The sequence below is a fragment of the Pleurodeles waltl genome, chromosome 11, assembly GCF_031143425.1.
Source record: "Pleurodeles waltl isolate 20211129_DDA chromosome 11, aPleWal1.hap1.20221129, whole genome shotgun sequence".
Classification (NCBI taxonomy): Eukaryota; Metazoa; Chordata; class Amphibia; order Caudata; family Salamandridae; genus Pleurodeles; species Pleurodeles waltl.
The window spans coordinates 465859942-465866144 of record NC_090450.1 but is presented as its reverse complement, the minus strand read 5'-3'; the positions used below and the strand labels follow the sequence as shown (position 1 = coordinate 465866144).

At 39.0% G+C, this 6203-nt stretch overlaps 1 non-coding gene across 1 annotated transcript; it reads right to left on the bottom strand.

The window, feature by feature from the left end:
• Positions 1-4685: 4685 nt before the first annotated feature.
• Positions 4686-4802, bottom strand: LOC138266743 (U5 spliceosomal RNA). Its single transcript, XR_011199673.1, has one exon. It is a non-coding gene; the product is annotated as a U5 spliceosomal RNA (small nuclear RNA).
• Between the last annotated feature and the right edge of the window lie 1401 nt (positions 4803-6203).

Below are 6203 nucleotides of genomic sequence, written 5' to 3'. Positions count from 1 at the left end.
ACAATTCTCCATCTATGCAAGATCAAGTGAATGCCACCTGTGGTAAGTGTTTTGGCATTCTCAAACCTTTAAGATTTTTTAACTGGATACCAGTCAATTGGAAGAAAACCTTAGTCCAAGTTCTCATTACAAGTAGACTAGACTCCTGTAACTCGTATGTAGGCATGGCGGATTATTTATTCTCACAACTTCAAGTGATATAGAATCCAGAGGCTAAAATGATTTGTAATAACGACAAATACAGCTCTGCCTCTTCATTTCTGTCCACTGTGCATTGGTTGCCTATGCATCAAAGAAAGTTAGATCAGACTGCTGCTCATTTTCTTACCTGGCTTAGTTCAGTGGAATTTGTTACCACTGGATAGCCATCTTACTGCAGATCACCTGGGGTTCAGGAAGAAATTAAATATTTGGCTGTTTAGTACTTAAGGACATTTTCAGCATGCTGGTGAGTGCCCAATATAATGATGAACTGCATTTTGAGTGCTGTGATATCCCTTGGGGAATGAGCAGCAAATTTGACAAAAAATATAAAATAAATAATTAAATAAAATGGGGTATTTGCAATAGACATATCTTCTGCAGTGGTAAAGGGTAAACTCTTATGCAGTCTATTACATCCAACATTCGATGTCTGTTCTGATTTGGGCACAAAATAAGGTAAGGATCTCTGAGGAATCCTCCCATCAGGGATAAATCCTGTTTGACCTGTCAATGAAGTCGGATCTGAAAAGCGCGTAGTGGTCAATAATTTTGGAAGACAATGAATTCTCTCTATCTCTGAACCACTTGGGCTCACAAATCACTGTCCCCTATTTGATGCAAAACCATTTGGAACAACTAGGGTATTCAGAGCATTCTGAACATTTCGAACATTTGGGACATTTAATACGTGTAGATTATTCCCAGTCATTCCTAGAGCATACAAAGGAACAACTGGATCTATTGTTACTGGAGCTGTCAACGCATTTGGATTAATGTAATTCATTGGATTCTGTAGAATTGTCATTCCTACACTCTGTCCTGTCAAAGTAGTATTTAAAGCGTGTCCTGTTTGATTTGGGTCTGCACAGGCTCATTTGAACTGAAATTTTGCACCCACTGATACAAAATAAAATTCTGTGCTGGCTGATTTATGTGAGAACTCGGCAGTGACTGATTTGTAGTAAAGCTCTGAACTAGTTGATTTGTATTAGAAGTCTGCCCTACTGAACTCACATTTGGTTCAACTGGTGCATTAGGCACATCAAAGATCACATTTCTCGCTGCTTCATTTGTAGCTCCTATTGGCTCAGAATTGTATGGAGGAGGAAGATTTAACAATAACTGATTCATAATGTCATCATCTGAATCACTCTTATACTTTTCACCTTTCTTTTCTCTTTCTGTTGTCTGTTCTGCTTTTATTGTCTTTATCTTACTGTTTGGTTCAGTGCTGTCACTTTCTTCACTAGTAATGGCTGGATACAACCTAACTCCCTCAATGATGTCTGTTCAACAAGCTTTTTGCTGACCATCACATTTTGCCTCTGCAACTGTCCTTATTGCCCTCCTTCCTCTATTATTTGTACTTATCTCTCTGTTTCTGATAAGCTATACGCTCTTAAATATTATGGGGCACATTTCAGATCTCCTAGCGCCTCCTTGCGCCACATTTGCGTCATTTGTTTTACGCGAATATGGCCCAACAAGGCCAAAAACGCTCCACCATATTTACAAAGTGGCGCAATGCACAACTTTGTAACCGTTTCCGCGCCAGGCATAATGTATGGAACTAGAGAGCGTTCCCTCTGTTAGGGGAGCCAAAAAATGGCACAAGAAAATCTAAGAGATTTACTTGTGCCATTTTTTGGCATTTTTAACACCTGCTCAGAGCAGGAGTTAAAAGGAGGCTTCCATTGCTTACAATGGGTCTCTGGGTGCGTTGCAGGATTAGCGTCAACATTTTTTATGCTAACCCTGCAAAGCGCTGGACTTGCATCAAATATTTTGATGCTAGTCCCCTAACTACGGCCATGGTGTGCCATATTTTAAATACAGCGCATACATGGTGGCGTAGGGGGGTGTTAAGGGGCGCATGAAAGTGGTGCAGCACTAGGTGCAGCACCGCTTTTCATAAATCTGCCCCCAAGTGCTTCAAATTGTGTGGGTCTTGGAGGCGGTTTCATCTAATAAAGTACTCATCTCAGGTTCTCAATGATTCTTAAATTAAATGTTCCATAACAAGGAAATGTTAATGCACCTTCTTTCTCTGTAATCATATGTCATTCTTCAAGCCACAAACATGCATGAAGCCCTTTTTTGGACATAACATGATGACTTGGAGTACCTTTAGGAGGGGTCTCTATGTACCCTTCCTAACCAGGATGAATACATCTCCTTCCTTCAGGCTTTTTAGTGCTCTAAAGAATTTAATCATTCACAATTTTCTATTGCTCGAATCGGGAAGTACTTCTTTTCAATGTTCTTCACCAGTAGCATTGCTGCTTCACACTAACGGGCCTATATCACCACAACACACAAGGATGTTAATTTCACTCCTCACAGCAGCTCACCCTCCTTTACAATTTCTCGTATAATCACTCTTCATGCAAACCTAATACAAAATATTACGAACAAAAACCAACAACCTATCTGCTCACTAGAAGATAGGGTAACCAAATACTTCAAAAACCATATGGAGCTACACTTTCTGACTGTGCTTTCCCAATTACACAACAAATGAGACTCAACTAACAGATCTCACTCCGATTGATAAAGCCCCTCTATGTTCCCTCAGGATTCAGCAATACCAATCACCCACACTCACACAAGGAATACTACTGCCACTGTCAATGACGTCTCACAATAAGCACCTTGCACTGCAGAAAATAAATTAACAAAGTGTCTTCTACACTTGTGTGTTGTCCCGGCATGTTAGGATACCCGTTAACCAATACAACTTCTTAGCAGAGAGCTCCACAATCACCCAACTTTGAAAACTCCACAAATTCTTCAGAACATCACACTTCACCTCAATCTTTAGTCAAAGCAACACAAGTGAAAAGCCTATTAATACTCACACATCCACTGCAAAAGAATGATGTTGGAACTCCATTAATCTTCAGAACAAAACCATGGGTCAACAAACATCAGGCTGGGCAGTTCACATGACAAAAAAATCTCAATCACACTGGCACTATGCTTAATTATTTTTCCCCCTTGTGGGAGACACCTCTACTCTGCTACCAGATTTTGAGAAAGCATTTCTCAGGTATGCGCTTAAACAGGTCTATGGGTCTTTTCACTCAGCATAAAGGGTAGAAATGTGAGGCATGAAAAATCAAATGACAGTTAAAAATGGCAATATGACCCATTTGGCCATACAAGTAAAACTCCAGTTGAGAATAAAGTTAAGGATTTTATTACAGACTCATGCTGAAATGTATGTAAATGATTCTCAAAACTAGACTATAAACATACAGAATCACCATGGGTAGTTTCAAGTGACAGAAAAGGTTTAATAGAGCTAACATCAGAAGAACTAAACACTTGACAATAGCAATACAAAACATCAACAGAATTATCTGATGAATTGAAAAAAAGCACTATTCAGTTCTTTTAAGCATGAAGGCAATGTAAGAGTCATCCAAGTTAGCTAAATAAGACAAAAGAAATGTCTACTGATTAGCAAGTCACAAATAAACATGTGCTGAGCTACAACACATGAGGGCAAAAAGAAAATAGAGGACAAAAAGAATTTGATAAATGACATCGGGGGCACATTTGGCTAACCAAAATTGGCAAAGAGTAAGTAACAAGCATTTGCAATGCAATAGGTCTTGAGTTTGCTCAAGTTAGAGCTATTAGCATTATAAATTCCTAACTGGACTTTTCTTGCCACACACATTGAAAATGAAAAGTAAAACAGTTGATATGAGTGAGCCGATTCAAAGCACCACAACTGCCATGAGCGCAAAGAAGAGGCACAAAAGGAAAAAGAAGTGATGGACAAGCATTGCCCATGCAATAGCACTTTTTTTTTACTTTCAGCCATGTTGCACAGTAGCCACACTGCTGTACATGGCTAAGAAATAGAATAGACAAAGCTAATCAATCTTGCATAAGTACAACCCATTGGCTGTGCTACTGCTTGTGGTTTTTAAGCAAGGGTTGATTAAGTGATTTTCCCAGGATCCCAGAAGGTTAATTGTGCTGGATTTGAACTTTATTCACTAGTTTCAAAGTCGGCCACTAGACCATGGCATGATTTAAATCTACGTACAATATATCTATTTGTAAATGTATAGTTTAACACATCTTTATGATTAAGTCACAGAGGGTATTTGAATAAAATCTCAATAATCAATGAGAAAGGAGAAGCAAGAGCTGATCCAGAAGACACCAAACCCAGATTGGATACAGTTGTGTGTTTCATTTACCAAATGATCCTTCCTTACCTGTTGTTATATATTGCTGCTTCCCACATGGTAGTGGATCCTTTCGGATGATACAGAGTTGTTTTTTGCAGCATGTGTCCTTCTTATATGTCAATATAACAGGGCTTTAGGTTAACCGTGTCTCAGTAAGAATCACTCCCAAAAAGTGTGTCAACAGATAGCAACAAAATGTTGTCGCACTTGAGGAACCAGCAAATAATCAATCTGCATACTATATAGTTATACTTTTGTTTACTAAATAAGAGTAACCTTGGACTTGGTAGTGCTTTAAAAAATTGAGTGAAACTCCTAAATGTTCCTCTCCACGGAAATCTTTAGTAAAAGGGTGGAAGATTAATTTGGTCTGAAAAGAAACCAGAGTATATGTTTTATGGCTGCCATCTGTGGTGCCAAGAAATGTGGTTCCACAAACTGTCAGTGTGATTTAGTTTGCTAAGTTCATCTTAGAAAACTCTTTAAAATACAACCAATTTATAATAATTGTTGTAAACTAGTACTTTGATAAAACACTTGTTGCCACAAAAAGAAACAACAGTAGGACTCAGAAGTGACACAGAATTATGGGTATATACATTTATTCGAAGGTCATGTGGCAGGAAAGGCTGCACCACAATAGTTTCCCTGTTCAAGACGTAATGTCAGCTCCTTTAACTCTACATATTTTGAATGATGCCTCACACGGGCTTTTGTGAGGACCGATGGCACCCAGGAACAGGATTTTTATATGCCTATGTCAAAGCATGCTTGCTGGCTCATTGCTGTTCTTTCTGAGACAATGAATGAGCCAGTGTGTTTTATACTTGAAGCCTATAAGGCTGCATCAGCTGCTGTAACAAAACAAGTATTGGCAAAGAGGAACGAATTAGAGCTATTAGCATTGTAAATTCCTAACTGGACTTTTCTTGGCACATAAATTGAAAATGAAAAGTAAAACAGTTGACATAAGCGAGCCGATTCAAAGCGCCACAGCCACCATGAGCATGAGCGTGAAGGAGAGCCACAAAAGGAAAAAGAAATTTGCTTGCAGTCAAACGTATTGGCAAAAGTGAAATTATCCATGTAACAGAGTCAACGGCCAAGGTGGTCACAAAATTGCATCAAGGCGGGACAAACGTAAAGTATTTACTAATGATAACAAAGGATTTTTGAAAGGCAAGCCCATGAACGAGTTGTAGTAATGGGCGTGCGGTGGACGTCATTAAAAGCCCACAGACAGATTACAACAGACCACAGTGCTTGCACGCTCAACCTAAAAAGGGAAGGCATCAGCATTTCAGAAGCTCGGTCAAGAGTCTTCTTCTTGAGTCAGGGGAATTTTTTTGTCTCAGCAAAGCATTGAAAATGAAGAGGTAAGGGTAGAGAGGTTTGTACCTCTCAGAGTGCAAGGTGATCCTCTCCTACAGGAAAAGGCAAGAAGAATGCTGTTGATCCAACTGGGGAATAGTATATTAAAGTCCAGAGTGACTGATGATTCGTCTAGCAGCTGCATGGCATCAATCAGAAGACTTTACTGTACAAACAAATTCCATCACATGTAATGGAACTGCAACATAAGGACATATTCCCAAGTCCATTATGAGAAATGGATTAATCTTAGCTCATCTGTACGGTTTGAAACAATTATATATAGCACACTTCCACACTTCCTCAATGTACTGGGTTTAAGGTTACTTTCTCAGGCTCCCTATGGATAAAACATTAGGACATTTATTTCCTATTTAGGAGTCAATGTTAAAACTAGAAAGAAACATGACAAGAATGACT